This window comes from Gossypium arboreum, chromosome 12 (assembly GCF_025698485.1).
Source record: "Gossypium arboreum isolate Shixiya-1 chromosome 12, ASM2569848v2, whole genome shotgun sequence".
NCBI classification, from domain to species: domain Eukaryota; kingdom Viridiplantae; phylum Streptophyta; class Magnoliopsida; order Malvales; family Malvaceae; genus Gossypium; species Gossypium arboreum.
In genome coordinates this window covers 6713384-6724657 of record NC_069081.1, presented here as the reverse complement: position 1 = coordinate 6724657, position 11274 = coordinate 6713384, and the positions used below count along the sequence as shown (strand labels likewise).

Genomic DNA, 11274 nt, shown 5'->3' with positions numbered 1-11274 from the left:
GTAAGTAATGTTTAAACTAAGTTACGAGATTTCGATTGGAGATTATTTAAAAGGATTTTGGTTGTTGTTTAGGAATTAATCAAGGTTCGGTAGATCAGTAATCGAATTTTTAGCAACGAGGAAACATTATTTTTCATCGAAGGTAAGTAGATCTCGCGTTTCGAGATTTGTCTATTCTTATGTAAGTCGATTTAAGTAACTGATTTGGGCTCAGTATTGTCAATCTTAGGCCTGAGAGTGCTCGTGGTTGGATTAGCAGCAAAAACGAATCAGGTGTGTACTCCGATCGTGTAGAAAATGAGTTTCGGCAAAAGCTAAAAAGTGGTCTGTTAACGCCACACGGGCGTGTGGTTTGCCCGTGTGGTAGCCTGCGTCGTGAGACACGGACATGTCACTGATGAGCTAGGCCGTGCACGCGCTACACGGGCGGGACAGACACAAGCCTGTGAGGCTGGCGAGGCCATGTACTAGGCATGGGCATGATCAATTGGGCCTTGTAGGCCGCACGGGCGTGTGGGTCACACGGGTGAACCACACAGACATGTGAGACTTTGGGCCAGGCCGTCTGATCCACACGGACAAAGCCAAGTTAGGCCGTGTGGGCCACATAGGCATGTAGGCCCACACGAGCAAAGCACACGGGTGTGTGAGCCCAATTTGTTTAAAATGTTTTGTAAGTTTGCACGAGTCTCCTAAGTCGACTGTGACCTAACTGTAGGGGCGGTAAGCGTTACTTAAACCCCATACTCTGATTAATTACTGAATTGTATGCAAAAGCATGGTATTACAAGCATGTGTATCTGTCTGATTCTGTATATTTGTTCTGCTATGATTTTGATAAGAGCTGATATCTGCATATAAGCATGTCATGATATGTATGTTGCATTGCATTGGGTTGGGATTGTTGTGAAGAGAAGGAAGTCTGAGAGACGACTAGCCTGTTATTTGGAAGCTACGCTGCATATATCTATTATGTACTGTTTTACGGTACCTTTTGGTGTGTACGGTTGGATGGGTTGATTTTATCTCCATACTTGGTGTGTAGGGTTGGGTGGGTCGATTCTATCCCCACATGGTGTGTTGGGTTGGTCGGAGATGGTGTACAGGATTGGTAGGTATGTTTTCTGATATCTGATTTGTTATGCATGCGACACCTGTATGGCTAAGGCTGAACTATCTGTATTCTGTTATCTGTTTGTGTGCATGTTGTTCGTGGGGATGTACACACTGAGTTTGCGAAAACTCACCCCTTTATTTATTTTTCTGTCAGGTAATCCTCAACAGTAGATGGATCGGTGTGATGGAGGGCTCGATGGTGACCAGTGTTGGACATTTATAGATTTTTGAGTAACATTCTATTTTATCTGCTTTATTCTAACTATTTATTTTTGGGATTAAAATGTCTTTGAACTTGAACTATTTTTAAGTTTATTTTGGGATTTTAAACTATTAAGCTATTGATTAATGATGTTTTAGCTTCCGCGATAATGAAATGAGTTCACCTAATAAACGAATTGGAGATTTCACGACTTATGTTACGATAATGAACTGAACGATTCTTAACTTGATAATATTTTCTAAAAATACTCTTATGTGACACCGCCAGATTTGGCTATAACGTCTAGGCTGGATTGGGGGTGATACATTTAGTAGTATTAGAGCCAGGTTTACAAAAACCCAACTGTGGATTTGGGAAGTAAAAAGAATGGGATTTAGAAAGTAAGTGGTAAAGTAATTTGAAATATTTTTGGTAAATAAGTGGTTCACCGAGTCTCCGGCACCGATCTTGTAAGTTCCTTGAAACTCTAATATGTACTGTTTGAAAGCATGCTTATACTGAAATTTATCTGTATCTTTTTGAAATACTATGTATGTATTGTGAGACCTCTATAGGTAGTACTTTACTGAAATGATAGACCGTAATTTATACATATTTTTACCCCATGTTTAACGCATTTTATGAATGATTTATCATTAGAATTGGTAAATTAGATGCTCCTAATGCTTTAATTTCATGTTTTATACTTAGGAGAGCATAGGAGAGAGAAAGGAACGAGAAACGAGCCAAAAACGTAGAAAATGGGCCAAAGTACGAAATCAACATGGCCTGGACCTCCTCACATGGGCAGACTACACGGCCGTGTCAATTTTGCAGGCTCGAGCACGGCCTGAAGTAATCACACACGGGCGTGTCCCTGCCGAGCCCAAGTTAAGTCCAATTCGGAAAAAGCTAATTTTGAGGGCTCTTAGGCATTCTAAAGCCTATAAATACACCCTATAGGAGGAAAAAAATAGGACACACAAGGAGGGAGTAAGAAATTACTCCGAGGAAGCCGATTAATCCATCTCAGAAGCCGGATTTATCATCAAGACCAAAGATCTCTCCTTAATTTCCCATTCAGGAGTTTTAGGTTTTCTTTATGTTTTGTATTCTTTATTATTCTGAGATGTTTTATTATTTAGTTATGAACTAAAAGCCCTAAATACCTAAGGGGAATGAAACCTAAGACGAATCTTGTTATTATTTTCTGAATTGTATGATAAATATTTAACTTGTTCTTAATTATGTGTTCTTAATTCTTGTTTTGATATCCCAGGATACTGATTCAAGATAAGCTCCTATTCAGAGGAGGAATAGACTATGTCTAAGAGTACATTTGTCATAATTAAGAAGAGTTGTTTGTGCGCCTAGACATAGGGTGACAAGATTTTGCCGGATTAGGGTGAAACCTAATAAGGGGATCCATAGATCGAGTTAATGCAACCTTAGGGTGTTAATTAGAGAAAGGTCTCAATTATTCAATCTAAGGATTAGACGTTACTAGTCTTGAATAGGGATAATAACATAACTTAGGGATCTCTACGGAACAAGTTAAATGAATAAATCGTCCGATTCAGAGCCAGAATAACAAGTACAATCTAGGTGGATTTCTTCTTAGGTATTGTCTTAATTCAATTGATTTTCCCAAAAGCAATTCCCTAATTCTATTCTCTGTGAGTTCTTAGTTTTGATAATTAGTTACTTAAAACAAAACCTCTTTATTCTTAGGCTAGATAATAAAAAGACAGTCATTACTAGTACTTTTAGTTCCTTTGGGTTTGACAATCCGGTCTTACTAAAACTATACTACTGTTCGATAGGTACACTTGCCTACATCGCGATAATAGTTAGTTTCAAGAATGATTAATTATAAATATTTAAAACCTATCACGAAATCACGCGATAAAGTTTTTGGCGCCGTTACCGAGGAACTAAGATATTAGGAACGCTCAATTTTTATTACTTTAACCATTTATTTTTCTTGCAATTTAATTTAAATTAATTTATTATTATTATTTATTAATTTATTTTTTTCTTTCCCTTGGCAAGTTTTTATAGTTTATGTCTAGAAGAAACCCATCAGGACCACTACTTTTTGACGAAAAAATCGATCGCACAGTTCGCAGACATCAAAGAGAAATAAGGCGAAGCTTAAGATACACAGTGAATAAGCAAGAGGACGATACTCAACCCCCAACTGAAGAGATGGTTGGAAACCAAGACAATCAGCTACCTCCTACAATTGTGGTTAATCAAAATCCTGCTACACGCACTATGTATGATTATGCTAGACCTTCTTTAATAGGAATTGAATTGAGCATAGTTAGTCCTGCTGTAGCTGCAAATAATTTTGAACTAAAACCTAACACTATTCAAATGATACAGCAATTAGTTCAGTTTGATGGTTTGCAGGATGAGGATCCCAACGCTCACTTAGCAAACTTTTTGGAACTATGCGATACATTTAAAATTAATAGTGTTTCTGATGATGCCATTCGTCTTCGGTTATTCCCTTTTTCATTGAGGAACAAAGCAAAACAGTGGTTGAACTCGTTACCACGAGGGTCAATTACTACTTAGGAACAAATGACCGAAAAAAATTTTCTAAAATATTTTTTGCCAGCTAAAACGGCTAAATTACATAATGATATCTCTTCGTTTGTGCAGATGGACTAAGAAACTCTTTACAATGCATGGGAGAGATACAAGGACTTACTAAGAAGGTGCCCTCACCATGGGTTACCGCTTTGGCTTCAGGTCCAAACATTCCATAATGGCCTGAATCCTTCGACTCGACAAATGGTTGACGTAGCTGCTGGCCAAACCATCAATAATAAAACACCTAAAGAAGCTTATGAGTTTATAGAGGAGATGTCACTGAATAACTATCAGTGGTAAATCATGAGGACAAAGCCAACAAAAACAACAGGCATTTATAACGCCGATTCGGTTACTATGATGTCAAACCAGGAAGAACTTCTAAATAAAAATATTGATGGTTTACTTGGTTCTACTCAGGTACATCCAGTAATGAGGTGCGAGACGAATGGAGGAGGAGCATGCACAGAGTATCAGCCCTTCAACCCTAGAATCGAGGAGGAACAAGTTCAATATATGGGTAACAATAACTCTAGATCCCAAAATAACCCATATAGTAACACTTATAATGCAGGTTGGAGGAACCATCCCAATTTCTTGTGGGGCGGTCAAGGAAATCAAAGACCACAACATCGTCCGGGTTTTCAACAACCACCCTATCAACAGGAAAAGAAATCGAACCTTGAAGAGATGCTATCTAAATTTATCTCGGTGTTAGAAACCCATTTCCAGAACACCGAGATAGCACTTAAAAATGAACAAATGTCGATCCAAGGGCTCGAAACTCATATAGGCCAACTGTCCAAACTAATCTCTAAATGACCACAAGGTAAATTACCAAGTAATACTAAACCCAACCCAAGGGAATAGCTCAACGCGATTAATGTTAGAGATGAAGAAGGATTCGTTGAGCCTAAACCAGAACCAAAGCAAGAAACTGTGGTGAGCAGAGATCAAGATGAGGTAGGTCATGATAAAAACAAATCAGTGAATGTCGAATATAAATCTCGTGTGTCATACCCCAACGCAACAAGGAAAGACCGCTCAGATGAACAATTTGGTAAATTCCTTAAACTCTTAAAAAAATTACACATTAACTTACCGTTTATTGAAGCTCTATCGCAGATGCCAAATGCAATGAAATTTTTAAATGAGCTTTTAGTAAATAAACGGAAGTTGGACAAGGCGTCGCATGTGGAGCTAAACGCAATGTCCTTAGCTATTCTGTAAAATAAGCTACCAAACAAATTAAAAGATCCAGGGAGTTTTACGATTCCTTGCTTAATTGGTAGTTTAGATGTTAATAATGCATTAGCTGATTTAAGGGCTAGTATCAACGTCATGCCTTACAAAATGTTTAAGCAACTAGGTCTCGGGAAACCCAAACAGACTAGGATGAGCATTCAATTAGCAGATAAAACTATAAGATTCCCTAGGGGTATTATTGAAGATGTGCTAGTTAAAATCGATAATTTTATATTCCCTGTTGACTTCATTGTTCTAGACATAGAGGAGGATAGCAACACTCCTTTAATTCTAGGAAGGCCCTTTTTAGCAACTGCTAAAAAAATTATTGATGTTGGCACAGGTGAACTCACACTCCGTGTGGGAGACGAAACAATCACCCTTCAAGCTTGCAATTCCGGTAACACATTGAAAATTGAAGGTGATCGTCTAAACCATTCTACTAAAACTGACAATATAGTGCAACCTTCTTTGCAGGAAATGAGTCTGAAGGAAGTACATGAGCCATTCTCAAGCAATAGTAGAGGACCTATTCATGAAGATTGAAGGCTACAAATCGAGAAGCTAGATGAATGGTAGACGCATAAATCGAGAACACCCGACAAATCGAATCTACGACGGAACGAGCTCAATACATTTCCAAATAAACTTAAGGTTGGAGATAGAGTTTTCTTAGATGCCGCAGATCCCTACATTGTTGTTACCATACCGAATGAAGAAATCCCTATTACGGTACTCAACATTTTCCAATTCGGTACGATTGAGGTGAGTCATCCCAAGTTCGGCACTTTTAAGGTAAACAATACCCATTTAAAACCTTATTTTGATGAGATTAATAGCAGGAATGAAGAGTATAAACTCCTCAAACCACCATGATCATTCAACGGAGAGGTAAGTCGAGCTTAGACTATAAATAAGTGCTTCTCAGGAAGCAACCCGAGCACTAACTGTATTAACTTTTTTAAAATTTAGTCTTCAACACCTAACTTACTAATGGAGCTCTTGAATATAGGTTTTCCACAGAGACACGGCCAAGCACATGGGCGTGCTTAGGGCCATGTGAAAACAGGACAAAGATTTCCCCAAACACAGGCTACAATAAAACGCCACAACCGTGAGACATGGCCGTGGTTGAGCCTACCAAAACAACACGGGCATGCGACACGCCCGTGCGGAAGAACCGTGGGCGAACCTGTTAAAACAGAACTGGTGTGCAACACGCCCGTGTCTAGCACCCGTGCTCGAACCTATTAGATTGACATGGGCGTGGGTCTTCATACACGAGCGTGGGAGAAACAAACAACGCCAGACATGGCCATGCGACACAGCTGTGTGCACCCACAGACCCAAGGAACACAAGCGTATACTAAATGTCAGACGCGCCCAAATTTAAAATTCGTGAATCACACGGGCTGGAATTGGGGAACACGGGCGTGTTACCTGGCCGTGTGCCCTAAAATCTATAAATACCCTGCACTATTCATTATCTTCCACACTCAAAAACCCTAACCCTAGCTGCTGCAATTCCACACGGCCTCCCCGCCACGGCCGTGCGCCTCCCCCAACTCTATTTTTGACGCTCAATCCTCCCTTCCTAGTGTTTGTTTTCTTTCTTGTCTATTTTAATAATTTCTAAGGCTTTTTATCATAATAATATGCAAGTTTTTATGTTATTTTCATACTTTTAAATGTCATAATCTAAAATAATTTTTAGTTTTTTTTCATGTTCAAGTTTTTTTTATTTCATTACAAGATTTCTTTACTCCCCATCTTCAGACCATAATGACGAACTACGATGATCCCAGCACGATCCAATTTCACCTAGGCAGGTTAGTCCGCCAGCTCAGCGTCCCAGAATTCAGTACGGCGCTGGGTTTATATATGGAGGAATTCAAGGAGGAGAATGACTTACATGCTCTCAACCGCCACATCCATAGTTCTCCTTTACGGTGCTGGGATGCACCAGTACTAGGTGGGGCCACCTACAATCCTAGTCGCTCCAAGGCATCGGCTCTCCCTCCATCTCTGAGGTACCTACACGCCATTTTGGCTCACACGATTACAGGACGACGAGAGAGCACTGGCGTCATCAACACTCATGATGCCTAATTTTTATGGTGTATATCGCACGGGTACGTCATCGACCTTGCCTATTTCATCGCCCTCGCGATTCAACACCAGACGGAGCAGCATAGGAAGGGGGTCATCTCTATTGGCCCCTGTGTTACTCGGTTGGCTCGACACTTCGAGCTCCTCAGCACCACAGCCCAGGAATCATCCTTATCCCTCATTGGTCAGATATCTCCACAAGACATCTTGAGCATGCTTAACATGAGGATGATCAAAAAGTACCGAGAAACCTATCATGAGGATGATCGAAAAGCGCCGAGAAACCTACCCTACTCAATATCGTCTCGCCCAATCTACCGAGGAGGAGGCCTACGAGGACATTCCTAATGATGTCCCTCCACAGCACGAGGACCCACAGACTCAGCCACTACCAGCCTCTCGTCCAGTTCATACGACGGCTTCATATGCTGACATCTCTGAGTGCCTCACTCGATTCGAGCAGCAGTGTTTTCAACGATTTGACAACATTGATGCTACTCTACAGCAGATTAGTTAGCACCTCCACATCTTATCGCCAGTCCCACCTCGAGAACCATCCAACGATGAAGATGTTTAAAAACATTTATTTATTATTTTATGTTTTTAATTTTTATTAAAACTACTTTTTATTTTTATTAGATTTTAGAATTTTATTTTTAATTATCAATTTCAGTTATTTCTTTATAAGTAATTATTCTTCCTGATATCCCCTAAAAAGTTCCTGATTTTATTACAGTTATATAGAGCTCTTAAGCTCATCATCGCATAGGAACTAAAAACTCTACCAGTAAAGGTTCTCCACGACTGCCATGTCCTGATCGACCACAACCATAGCTACCACTAGATATAATATTCTTTTGATGCAGGACTTATAGACTAATGAACCTCTACCACCGTTGGAGTATCCTCCTCCACTCTCACACCGATCACTCTCGCACCGATTACTCTCCAAAACTCTAGTTCGAGGAATTCATCATACAAGAAGTTTCACATCTCTCCTTATCTTATTTTTATATTCTAATATCTATCTTTGTACATTGAAGGCACTGTACATCTTAAGTGTGGAGGTATTTATTTCATTATCAGAAAAATCCCTGAATGACTGCCTTGTTCTCTTGGAAAGCTCTCATATCATATTTAGGATAAATTTTGATTGATTTATGACGTTGATTGATATATCTTGAATTAAAACATAGGCATTTATGCATTGATTGTTTAAACCTCAAGACATTAGAGAATCAAGCATGATAAGTTAATTTTTAAGAATTTAAAATTTTAGGTTGTTTTCCCCAAAGTTTAGGTATTACTTTGAGTTGGAATTCACAAGTTTTAAACATCAAAAAGCCATAATTTTTGTGAGATTTTTTAGCCTTTTGAGCATCTATTAATTCTTTCATGCTCACTTTTATTATTGCTTTGAGTGCATTTGTAATTGAAACTGTTATTCTAGAACTTGCTTGATTATGCATGTTAAGACCACACTTTTTTATTTGATATGTCAAAATGAGAATGGCACTTAGGATTAACCCGCTCATGCCATGAAAAGTCTACCTCCATGATTAACCCTTAGTAAGCTCTATTGAGCTAACAAGCCATTTCTTGTATTACCCTTAATATTAACCCTTAACCCATTATTGTTGAAATCCCCTAAATTAATTTGATCCCCATTTTTGTCGAGATTGGAATTGAAATAGTTGCTTAGCTATGTTTTATTCTACTTTGTAGTTTAACTTGTTCTTAAAAAAATGTATACATCTTAGTAGTAGTAATCTTCTGAGCCAAAGAAGTTAAATTTCATATTCTGAGAAAAGCTCTGTTGTACGCAATTGATGACTAGCTCTTTTTCTAATTAGGCAATTTTTCAATTCAATCTCGATTCTAACCTTTTCTTTCAGCTTGTGACCGCACCCCCTAACCAAGTCGCTTTATAACCATCTAAAGACCTTTTGATTGATGTTTTATCTCAATTTATAAGTGGTGGAGATTTGATTTTCATGAAAGCCTATGGTAATGACTTTTCATTATTGACTATTGAGTGCTTCATTTATTGTCCTTAAACACCTTGAGTGATTTGAGTGAATCTTTAATGAGGATGTGAAACTCTATGATATTCTGAATCAAAGGTAATTACTTAGATGAGGAGAGACACCTATGTTTTCAGGATAAAATGCTCAACTTGGAATGTTTCAAACTTTGATGTTCTTTTAGTTGAATTCTCAATGTATGATTACTTGTGGATTATTTCGAGATATTATCGATAGAAATTATAAGTTGAGAAGGATTTATTTTGATTATGAGTTGAGGATTTTGCTTGAGGACAGGAAAATGCTTAAGTGTGGGGGTATTTGATAAACCGTAATTTATACATATTTTTACCCCATGTTTAACGCATTTTATGGATGATTTCCCATTAGAATTGGTGAATTCGATGCTCCTAATGCTTTAATTTTATGTTTTATACTTAGGAGAGCGAAAGAAACGAGAAAAGGGCTAAAAACGGAGAAAATGGGCCAAAGTACGAAATCAACACGGCCTCGACCTCCTCACACAGGCAGATCACACGACCGTGTCAATTTGGCAGGCTCAAGCATGGCCTGAAGTAATCGCACACGGGCGTGTCCCTGCCGAGCCCAAGTTGAGTCCAATTCAGAAAAAGGCTAATTTGGAGGGCTCTTAGGCATTCTAAAGCCTATAAATACACCTTAGAGGAGGAAGAAAAGGGGACACATAGGCAGGGAGTAAGAAATTACTCCGAGGAAGCCGATTGTTCCATCTCAGAAGCCAAATTCATCATCAAGACTGAAGATCTCTCCTTAATTTCCCCTTCAGGAGTTTTCAGTTTTCTTTATGTTATGTATTCTTTATTATTCTGAGATGTTTTCTTATTTAGTTATGAACTAAAAGCCCTAAATACCTAAGGGGAATGAAACCTAAGACGAATCTTGTTATTATTTTCTGAATTGTATCATAAATATTTAACTTGTTCTTATTTATGTGTTCTTAATTCTTGTTTTGATATCCCAGGATACTGATTCAAGATAAGCTCTTATTCAGAGGAGGAATAGACCCTGTCTAAGAGTACATTTGTCATAATTAAGCAGAATTGTTTACACGCCTAGACATAGGGTGACAAGATTTTGCCGGATTAGGGTGAAACCAAATAAGAGGATCCAACGCAACCCTAGGCTGTTAATTAGAGAAAGGTCTCAATTATTCAATCTAGGGATTAGACATTATTAGTCTGGAATAGGGACAATAACATAACTTAGGGATCTCTACGGAACAAGTTAAATGAATAAATCATCCGATTCGAAGCCAGAATAACAAGTACAGTTTAGGTGGATTTTTCCTTAGGTATTGTCTTAATTCAATCGATTTTCCCAAAAGCAATTCCTCAATTCTATTCTCTGTAAGTTCTTAGTTTAGATAATTAGTTAGTTAAAACAAAATCTCTTTATTCTTAGGCTAGATAATAAAAAGACAGTCATTACTAGTACTTTTAGTTCTTTTGGGTTCGACAATCTGATCTTACTAAAACTATACTACTGTTCGATAGGTACACTTGCCTACATCGCGATAATAGTTAGTTTCAAGAATGATTAATTATAAATATTTAAAACCTATCACGAAATCACGCAATCATGAAACACTTTAAGTAGTGTAAATTGGAAACCATAGTGAGCCTATTACTCTCGATAACTAATTCTGAAACTCTGATACTGTTCTACATGAAATATCTGCTAATAATTATCGAAACTGTAAATTGATGTGCATAAAATTTCCAAATACAGATTAATTCGATAGCTGGGATGAGCACGTGTGCTACTCGTGGACGAGGTACTAGGGGCCGAGGTAGAGGCTGTAGAAGGATTTGAGTTGAGTCTTTTGCATCTAATACGATCTCTAATTTGGACACTAATGTGATACCGGTGTCAACTGTTACTGAAACTAGTGCTGAGTCTCAAGATCGTGCAGCTGGGGATGACGCACTATCCTAGGCC

General features: G+C 38.4%; 1 non-coding gene across 1 annotated transcript; it reads right to left on the bottom strand.

The window, feature by feature from the left end:
- Positions 1 to 3956: 3956 nt before the first annotated feature.
- Positions 3957 to 4062, bottom strand: LOC128286247 (small nucleolar RNA R71). The gene has a single exon (XR_008276791.1). It is a non-coding gene; the product is annotated as a small nucleolar RNA R71 (small nucleolar RNA).
- Positions 4063 to 11274: the final 7212 nt, after the last annotated feature.